Source organism: Diceros bicornis, chromosome 25 (assembly GCF_020826845.1).
Source record: "Diceros bicornis minor isolate mBicDic1 chromosome 25, mDicBic1.mat.cur, whole genome shotgun sequence".
NCBI lineage: Eukaryota > Metazoa > Chordata > Mammalia > Perissodactyla > Rhinocerotidae > Diceros > Diceros bicornis.
The window spans coordinates 5,897,719-5,907,500 of record NC_080764.1 but is presented as its reverse complement, the minus strand read 5'-3'; positions in this window follow the sequence as shown (position 1 = coordinate 5,907,500).

The following is a 9,782-nucleotide window of genomic DNA, read 5'->3' as shown; positions in this document are numbered from 1 at the left end:
TGTGGTGGTATGTGTGTGTAGTGTATATATGGGGGGCTGTGTGTGGTATGTGGTGTGTGTGTCTCCATGGGTGAGGGATCTGTGTAGCACCCGTGTGTGTGGTGCGTGTTGAAAAGCCTCGTGATCCGGGGAGTCCCTTGTCCCCTGCTCCCGTCCCCCCCTTCACGTCACCGAGCAGGCTCTGGCCCGTCTGGAGGTGGGGCTGGTGTGGACAGCAGAGGTGGGACGAGCTCACAGCCCAGCAGCAGCTCACAGCCGGGTTGGGTGCCGACATGGGACATTAGACCTCCGTCAGCCCTGGTATTCTATAGCTGGAATAGTCACCCCTTCTTGGCACTCGAGGCCCTGTCCCCCGAGGCCCAGCCAGCCTTCCCAGCCTCCTCTGCAGGTGCCCTGAGCTCTAGCCACGTCAAGCCCGCTAGTCACTGGGGTCCCCTACTTGGCCCCTAGGTGGACTCATCAAACCTCCATGACACCCCCACTGTGCGCTGGGCTGCGCCGCCCTCACTGTGCTCCTGCACCCTCACATTCCCCACAGTCAGGCTCCCCCTCCCCCCTGCCCCGGACAACGCTACTCTGCCTCCCTGAGCCTCAGTTTCCTCATCTGCAAAATGGGACTGATTCCACCCTCTGCAAAGGGTCGATGTGCGGATTAAATGCGAGACCGAACCCGGCAGGAAACAGTCCTGTGGGTTATCCCCAAATAAATGAGCGCCTGGCACTCAGTAGGTGCTTGATCCTCGTCAATGTCCCTTCTGTCCTTCCAGGAGGTCTCAGGAAAAAGCACGGACTTTGGAACTGGTCAGACTCGGGACTGAACCTCAGCTTGGCCCCCAGCAGCCGTGTGGCCGTGGCCAGGTTCGTTCACTGCTCCCGACTCCTGCGCACTGGTTTCCAGTGGCTGCCGGAACCAGTGATCACAGACTTGGTTGCTTAAAACCACACTTATTTATTCTCTTACGGTTACACTGGGCCGAAGTCAAGGTGTCAGCCGCCTCCCTCAGAGGTTCTAGGGGACGATCCTTCCGTGGCTCTTCTGGCTCCTGGTGGCTGCGCATCCTTGGCTTGTGGCCACGTCACTCCAGCCTTGAAGACCAGCATCTTCCGGTCTGTCTCTGCTCCTCTTCACGTGGCCTGCTCCTCTTGTGTCACGGCTCCCTCTGCTCCCGCCCGGAAGGACGCCTGTGACTGCGTTTAGCGCCCACAGATAATCCAGGATCATCTCCCATCTCAAGATCCTTACCTTCATCGCATCCGCAAAGCTCCTTGTTTCTTCTTGCTGTGTGAAGTAGCGTCGGCAGGTTCCAGGGACTAGGGGAGGATCTGTTTGGGGGTGAGGGAGCATTGTCAGCTTTGCACACTGCGTGTGCGTCTGTGGAAGGGCTCTGTGGGCCGCTGGGGGAATCAGGTGAGACGAGCATGTAAACTGGATCCACAAACGTTGTGTCTCCACTCTGGGCTGGGTGGGGAGAGGGAGAGGTGATGGGGGCACGCAGGTAATTACACAGACCGCCAGGGGAGAGGTACCGCCGTCACGGAGCGCCTACTGTGTGTCGAGCCCAGCCGGCTCCCACACTCCCCGTCGCCTTTAATTCAGCCCCTATTTACTATTTCTCTGCCTTCGGGAGGCCTGCTCCCCCGCAGACGCACTGCTCACCCTGGCGGGCGGGCGGCCTGGCGATGACTCACGCTCTCCGTGGAGAGCAGCCTTTTCAAAGGGCTGGCTGGGGAGGAGCTAAATTTAAAGCCAGGCTTCCCGAGAAGATCACCTGCCCCGTCAGAACTGCTGCCATTTAATTAGAAGTTGGGGGCATGAGGCGTTCTGCAGAGGTCCACGCCTGTAAGCCCCCCGGGGAGTGGGGAGGGAGGTGCGTGGAGGCCAAGGCCCTGGGGTGGGCAGGGGGAGGGATGTGACCAGCTGGCTCCCAGCCTCCGCAACATCGTCCCCCACCTCTCTGGGGGAGCAGCGCCCACCCTTCCATGGGCCCCCCAAGTCCCTCCTTCTCCCTCTTCAAGATCTTAGGGTTCTAAGCCCAAGCCTCGTCCCCAAATTCAAGACAAGGAACTGGGGCTCAGAGAGGCTTTGAAGCGCTCGCCCCCCAAGTCACCCATGGAGGATGTGGCACGCCGGGACTTGAACTGACAGCCTGGCTCTGGGCACAGGCTCTGGGCCACTGGCCACTCAGTCCCTCCTACGGAGTGGATAGAGGTGGTGGGCAAGTCGCTCACTTCCTTGAACCTGTTTCCTTCTCAATCCCAAGGGGCCCACGCACCCACGCCGTGGCCTGCTGCTGGAGAAAGCGCTGTGAGAGGCGGGGGGCATCCAGTCCACCCCATGTTTGCCCAGAGGACACAGGCCCTGGGCCCCCGGAGGTGGGAGTAGCCAGCCGGCCACAGGGCCCCTGCTCCCGGCCCGCCCCTCTGTGGCTTGAGGCTTGTCTGGTCATGGCCATCCTTATGCCGTTGCTGTTCCTGCTCTCCCAGCTGGCCACGGGAGCCACGTGTGGTGGCAAAGCCGCAGCATCCCTGTGGCTGCAGGGCCGGATCACCTGGGTGGAGGACTGTCCAGTGGTTAGGGACGCTGGCTCTGGAGCCAGTGCTGAGGTTGCACCTGCCATGGCCTGGGCCATCCCCAGCCCCAGTTTGCTCATCTGTAGGATGTTGTGGGTCTTGACTGCTCGGGGCCAGGCACACAGTTGGTGCTCAGTGTGCGGAAGCCACTGCTACCGCCGACTGTTGTCCTGGAGATTTGGGAAACCAGAGGCGGCCAGCTGGTTATCTGGTCCAGGAAGCCTCCCCGAGGCCGGACGCCCTGTAGTGACACCAACGTGTGCGGGGCCAGGGGCCATAAGCCCACCATGGGGCCTCCTCAGGGCTCCCGGCTCCCCTTCCCTGTACCTGCTGGCCTCCCTCCTGGCTGCAAGGCGTGAACATGGTTTCTCTTCTGCCCTGGCAGGAGGCCTGGCAGGACCATTGAAGCCCTCAGAGCCGAGAGGAAACAGGGCTTCTGTCTCCGTCAGAAGTGCACTTGGCGGGCCCCGTCCAAGACAGTCCCCCTGCCCCCAGCCTTGCTCCAAGATCACATGATGTGTCAAAGGGGATTCGAATACATAGTTAAGACTGTTAATAATTGACCTTAAGGTAAGGAGACTGGTGCACCGAAGCTGATCACTCGAGCCCTTTACAAGTAGAGAGTTTTCTCTGGCTGGCAGCAGGAGAGGAAGTCAGAGAGACACCAGCATGTGGGGGGTGTGACGTGAGTGGGCTCGTGCTGGGATGGAGGGGTCTCAGGGCAAGGAGGTGAGAGCAGCCAGCTCCCGACCAACACCCAGGAAGAAACGAAGACCTCAGTCCTGCAACCGCCAGGAACCGCGTTCTGCCAGCACCCAGATGAGCCTGGAGTCTCCCCCGACCCCCCGTCAGAGCCCCGCTTGGCCAGTGCCCTGATTTCCACCTTGTGGGACCCTCGACAAAGAACTTGCCGAGACCACCCAGACTTCCAACCTACAGAACCGCAACAAAATAAACGAGCGCTGTTCTAAGCTGCTGACCTTGTGATGCAGGGATAGAAAAACCCATATACTCAGCAGTCACTTGTGCCAATTACTTAGTTTTTCTGGGACCAAGATCCTCACCACCCATCCCTCCCACTGCAGACCCCGAGGTGGCCTTTGTACATCGGGGCCCTGACCCAGCCACCCCTCTGCCTGCAGCCCTTCCGTGGGTATGCCTCAGGATGAAGTCTGAGTCTGGTTTGGCATTCAAGGCTCCTGGTGCTCTGATCCCTGTTCCCCCACAGCCCTGCACGTGGCCCTGCCCCACAGGTGCTGTGGGCGATTTTGTTCACGGAGCAGCCTCGGTCCCTCATCAGACATGAGTTATGGGTCATCCCCGTGCCCTGCTCTCAAGGACAGCACCCACATCTTCCCAAGTGTTTCTGTCTCTTTAAATACGCCCCCCGATAGCTGGTTATGTGGGTATTGGGGAGACATCGGTCAATGCTGTGCACAGATGCAAATTCCACATTTTAGAAAAGTCAGAACGAAGAAAAAAAGACACAGTCCCGTCAGTCTGGAGAAAGCTGGCAGCAAGGGCCCCGCCGCCTGCTTGGAGTAGCTGATTCCAGCAACAGGCACTGCTCCTGGGGACAGTCGAGACTCCGGAAGGCTGCCCTTACAGACCCGCCTGCCCCGGACCATCAGAGCCTGCTGATGCCCGGGAGTCAGGAAGTGCTGTGTGGCCCGGGGTCCCCGGGAGCGTGTCTGCTACAGGGGGCAGTGGGAACCAGTAGGGGTTGGCGGGGGACACCCTATGCACTTCCCAACGCTGAAAACAAGAGACCCCAGGGACGCAGCGTGTCCTCGGCCCCCTGGAGCTCAGTTTCCTCATCTGTACGCTGCCTCTGATAATAATCTCCACTCGGGTGGCGCCAGGCTCTGCTCTCCGTGTCTCAGTGCACCGTGTGTATTAAGTCGTGCCAAGCCCGTGGCACAGGAGCTGTTAGCCTCTCTGTCATTATAACAGTTTCACAGGTGAGGAGCCAAGAATGGAGGTGACGGGCTGTGACAGCACCTCTCGGGGAGCGGGAGGAGAGGGGGCACGAGAGAGCCCTGGCTTCGCAGCCGCGTGCCCTGAGCTTGAATCCTGGTGGCCTGGGGCAAATGGGCTCCCCTCCCGCAGCCCACCTTCTCATCTCTGATGGGGGATGCGGCCAGCCTCAGCCAGGGTCTGGCTCACAGGAGGCGCACGAGCTCGACGGCGGAGGGCAGAGAGGTTCTGTTGTGGGGAGTGCGCCCCCCGCCCTTACCTCGGTTCCTCAGTCAGATCTGCCCCCCGGGGTGCTCACCCCCACCCCAAACCCAGGCGGCATCTGGCTTGTATGGGTGGTGACAACATCAATTCCCCGCGTCTATCCCGGGTTTGGACTCTGCTGCGGCTGGTACCTCCCGTAGGCTCGCTGCATCTCCAGCATCTCAGACCCAGCGCGCAGATGACGGGAATTAATACGCTAGAGGCCTAATTTCCACACAGCCCCGCACTCCCCGTGGGCGGGTCCCGGAATAATAACAAGGATAAATCAAGATAATTGGCATGTGCAGAGCCTCTTCAGCCCACATGCCCTCCACGCCCATTTACATCTCAAGAAAACGCTGGGAGTGGGGACAGGGAGCTCCCCTCACCTCAGACCTGCAGGCAGGGGGCCCAGAGAGGTCGTGTAGTGGGCCCAAGGTCACACAGCCTGTGAGAGGCAGGCCTGGGGATAAATCTGAGGACTCCAATGCGAGTACTGTCTTTACTGCCCCAGAAAGCCCCTTCTCATGAGCCTCTGTCTTGGGGGGACTGGGGTGGTGGCCTTGCTGTGTAGACTGGTCATCTGAAATTCCAAGGCAGCCTAGGCCAGAACAGGAGTGTCCACTATGTCTGGATGGCCCTGGACAAGTCACCTAACCTTTCTGAGCTGAACATCTAGCTTTTCTCTCCAATTAGGTAGACAGCTGCTTGGGGGCAGGAAGTGTGCCTTCTCTCTCCTCCCTTCCTCGGCTGGACACACAGTATCGGTTCAGTAAATATACGTGTGTGTAACACAAACAACGTAGGGCTCCCACTTATTGGGTGCTCTGTGCCCCATGAAGTCACTTGGATGGTCTCCCTGAATCCTCACGACCATCCTAGGAGTTGCTTCTCTGCATTCCTATTTACAGCTGACTAAACAGGCCCAGAGAGGTTAAGTGACTAGCCCAGGGTCACACAGCTGGGAAGTGGTAGGGCTGGGATTTGAACCTGGGTCTGTCTCTCCCATGCTCATTCTGGGGGTCTGGGCTCTGACCTTGATGCAGTGAGGAACAGAATAGAAAGCCCTGGAATGGGAGCACGTGCTGGCTCTGCCTTCCTGGGCCTCGATTTCCCCACCTGCTCCATGCTCACTGCCGGTCGGACCCCTTTGGCTCCGACAGTGGAGGCTGTGGCAGGCTCAGCCCAGCGCTGGCTTCTTGCGGGTGTAGCCCAGACACGGGGCAGGTTGTCTGGGATTCGACAGCGCAGGCCCCCGTGACTGGGGTTGGAATTCCAGGCTTCTTTGATTGTGCTGAGCGACCTCTCTGAGTATCGTAAACTGTTTGGCTTGGCCTCACAGAGCAACCTTTGTTATTGCAAAATCTCCTGTTTCCGCGGAGCCAGGGAAAGAGCGGCCTTTGGTGGTGGGTCCAGCATCTGTCTGAATTCTGTTGGGGAGGCTCCCGGCTGTGGGGACGCTGGCCACGGCCTGGGCAGCAGGGTGGAGCCCGTGGCCCCAGCCAGGTAGCCCCCGCCCGTCTGGTCACCCGCCAGGCACAGCCTGTTCACGGGTCAACATCTGCGATGAATCAGGACCTCTGAAGGCTGCTCAGGGGCCTGGCGGGGTGCGGCGGGGTGAGGAGGATGAGGGGGTGTGCCCGAGGCCACGGGCTGGGACACCCCGCAGGCCCTGTCCCAGGGCTCCCCTGGCTGACCAGGGCCAGCCAAGCCCTGGTTCCTTTGGAAGAGGGGGAAGGAAAAGGAAGCTCCAGCTTCCAGAGCCAGATTCATGCCCCCCGTGCCGGGCCTGGGGATTGGCAACCATTTCCTCATAAGCCCTACCAGCCCCCTGTAAGCGAGGCACTGTTGTTTTTGCACAATTTCAGCTGAGGCTAGAGAGGATCAGAGAGGTTAAGTACCTTGCCCAGGGTCACACAGCGGGTCAGTGGAAGCTGCTGCCTGCACTGTGTTAGAGTTCCAAGTTCAGAACCATTTATACCAACGTCACTGTCTCAGTCAGAAAAAACGTGGCCTCGTTTGGTGTCCAGGAGACACCTGTGTCGGCCCTCCCCACCCTGGACCCAGACCCTGTGAGGGGCCAGGCCCTGTGCAGTCAGGTCTGTTCACGTCTTGCTCTACGGTCTCCCCAGAACACGACGCCTGGGGCCCAGGCCCAGCAGAGGGTGGGCTGCCTTCTGCCCCCGGAGCACCATGGCAGTATCCAGGGCACCAGCTGCAAAGAAAGAACCCCAGAACCGGCCTGCAGGGCCACCTTCCAAACTCAGCAGCACGAGCCCCGACTGCAGGTGAGGAAACGGAGCCTCAGAAAGGTCCGGTGACTCGCCCAAGGCCACCAGCACGTTAAGCCTTCTCACCACCTTAACGTCCTATTTTAACGTGAAAATTACAAAATCTGCCCCAGCTTTGGAGTCAGACTTCTGGATCAGCCTCGTCTCAGCAGAAGGCTCTCAGACGAGTCACTCTCCCTCTCTGAGCCCCAATGTCCTCGTCTTTGAAATGGGGACAATAGTTCCTACCTTTCAGGGACCCTGTGACAAGTGCTCAGCCGAGGCCACATTGGTAAGTGCTTTAGCGCGAAGCCTGCGCACAGTAGGGACCCTGCGTGGCTGCCTCATCCTCTACCCCTGCTGATAGCTAGTGCCTCCGTGTGGACTTCACTGAGCGTCATAACAGCTGCTAGATCCTGAGCACCTACCGTGTACAAGGGACCACGCTGGGCTTTGCGTCCTCACAATAAAAATGACCACAGCTAGGGCCGGCCCCGTAGTGTAGTGGTTAAGTGCGTGCGCTCCGCTGCGGCGGCCCGGGGTTCGCAGGTCTGGATCCCAGGCGCGCACCGGCGCACCACTCGTCAGGCCATGCTGTGGCGGCGTCCCATATAAAGTGCAGGAAGATGGGCACAGATGTTAGCCCAGGGCCAGTCTTCCTCAGCAAAAAGAGGAGGATTGGCATGGATGTTAGCTCAGGGCTGATCTTCCTCACACACACACACACACACACACACACACACACACACACACACACACACAAAATGAGCACAGCTAGTGTCTCGGAGCCTTGTGTGGGGGCTGCTCTACACGTTCACAGGCAGCATCTCGGTTAGTGTGACGGCGGCTGCCATCACGCCCATCTCTCAGACAAAGAAACTGAGGCTGGGAAGTAACTTGCTCAAGGCCCCTCAAACCCAGGTCTGCCTGACCCCAAAGCCCAGCCCTCAAACGTGGGCCAGCACCTCCGGTCAGTAAGCTGAAGTCCCGTCCTCCACCCACAAGGGGACGCCGAGCACATCGGTGGAGGAGGGAGAAAGCAGAGTTGTCATCAAACCCAGCAGGAGGAGTGGGGATGGAGGTAGACGGGCAACAGCTCACAGGCTTCGGGGTACCACCCTAGCGGGGGAGTCCACAGGGCTCAGGAGCCACAAACGCCGTTGGCCAAGGCCCCGCCCTGGGACCTGGAGCACTGCAGTCAGAGCAGGATGGGGTCAGTGCCACAGACACGGGGACCTACCCGTGTGGGAACTCTGCCTTGACAGCGTGGGCTCACGCCTTTGCCAGTCGCCAGGTGTACTGGCTTCATCGGGCAGAGCCCCCAGGACCCTCTGCTCCAGCCCCTCAGCTGCTCCTCCCGAGACCCACTGGTGCTGCTGGTTCAAGTCTCGCTGTCTCCTGCCAGGACACGTGCAGTAGCCAGCAGTCTCCCTGACTCCATTCTCCTGCCCAATGGGCCATCCTCCAAATGGGAGCCAAAGGGATCTGTGTGAAGCCCAAATCTGATAGCGCCACTCTCCTGCTCAAAATCCTTCTATGGCTGCCTACTGCCTTCAGGATAAAGTCTGTATTCCGCCTGCCACCGAGCTCCGTCTCCTGCCACAAGGCTACGCTAGGCTTGCTCGGTCTCTTACCTTTTCTGAACTTGCTGTTTTTTCATGACGCCAGACGCCAGCCCTCTCTGTTTTCTCTTCCTGGACTGTCTCTCTTGTTCCTTTTTATCTTTGAGCACCCAGGTCATTTGTCTCCTGCTCCTGGAAGTCTGCTCTGAGCCCAGACTGGGTCCCTGCTTCCTCTGGTCTTCCTGCCATCACAGCCCTGGTCATACTGAGTGACACTGTCTGTCTGTGCTTCTGCTACCACCAGGATCTTCCTGAGGGCTGGCCTGGGTGTGACCCAGCTCCGTGTCCCCAGTGTCGCCCACGACAGGGCCCAGTCCAGAGCGGACCTCGGTGCTAAAATTGCATAGGTGGTTCTAACAGGCCCGGGCTCAGCGAGCCAGCCCGGGAGGGGACTGACACCCCTCCCACCTCCCCTGGGATGCCCAGTGCACAGTCTGCCCTGTCTGCTACTTGGCACCGATAGTTTATTAATAAGCACGCTTGGCTCTTGCCTTGCACCTTTCGTCCTCAGTTCTCCAAGCATGTCCCCAACTTTAATTCTCCCCACACCCCAAATAAGCTGCTCTTCCCACAGCAGATAATGATGTGCCAAGTTTTTTCTGTAAAGGTGCCATGATTAAATCCACAGTGTAATTAGGATCCTCTCTTCTCCATCTCCTGGGCCCTTCCCAATTCTTCTCCCTCCCCTGGGCCAACAGGAGGACTAGGGGCTGCCACCATGGAGGGTTAGTTTATTATTATTTTTATAAAACTGTGCACAAGATTGCTGCCTCAACTGTTTGGTTTTATCATCAGAAAAAATAACGAGATCTTTTTTGCAGAGGTGACAGAGGCAACCCAGAGGGGCAGTGGGTGGAGTGGAGCAGCTTTGGAGGTTGGTTCATGCAAGCTAGCTGGGTGTGCTGGGCTTGGGGACGGCCCTGGGGAATCACAATTTTAGACAGCTCTCCCTCCTCCAGGAAGCCTCCCCTGATTAGTCGGCTCAGATTGGCCTTTTCTGCTTCCCTCTGGCCTTTAGAGGAGAGGCCCCTGTGCTGATAGGTGATTGCTCTGTGTTGACCTGCCCTTCCCAACCACACTGAGAATCTCTGTGTCAGAT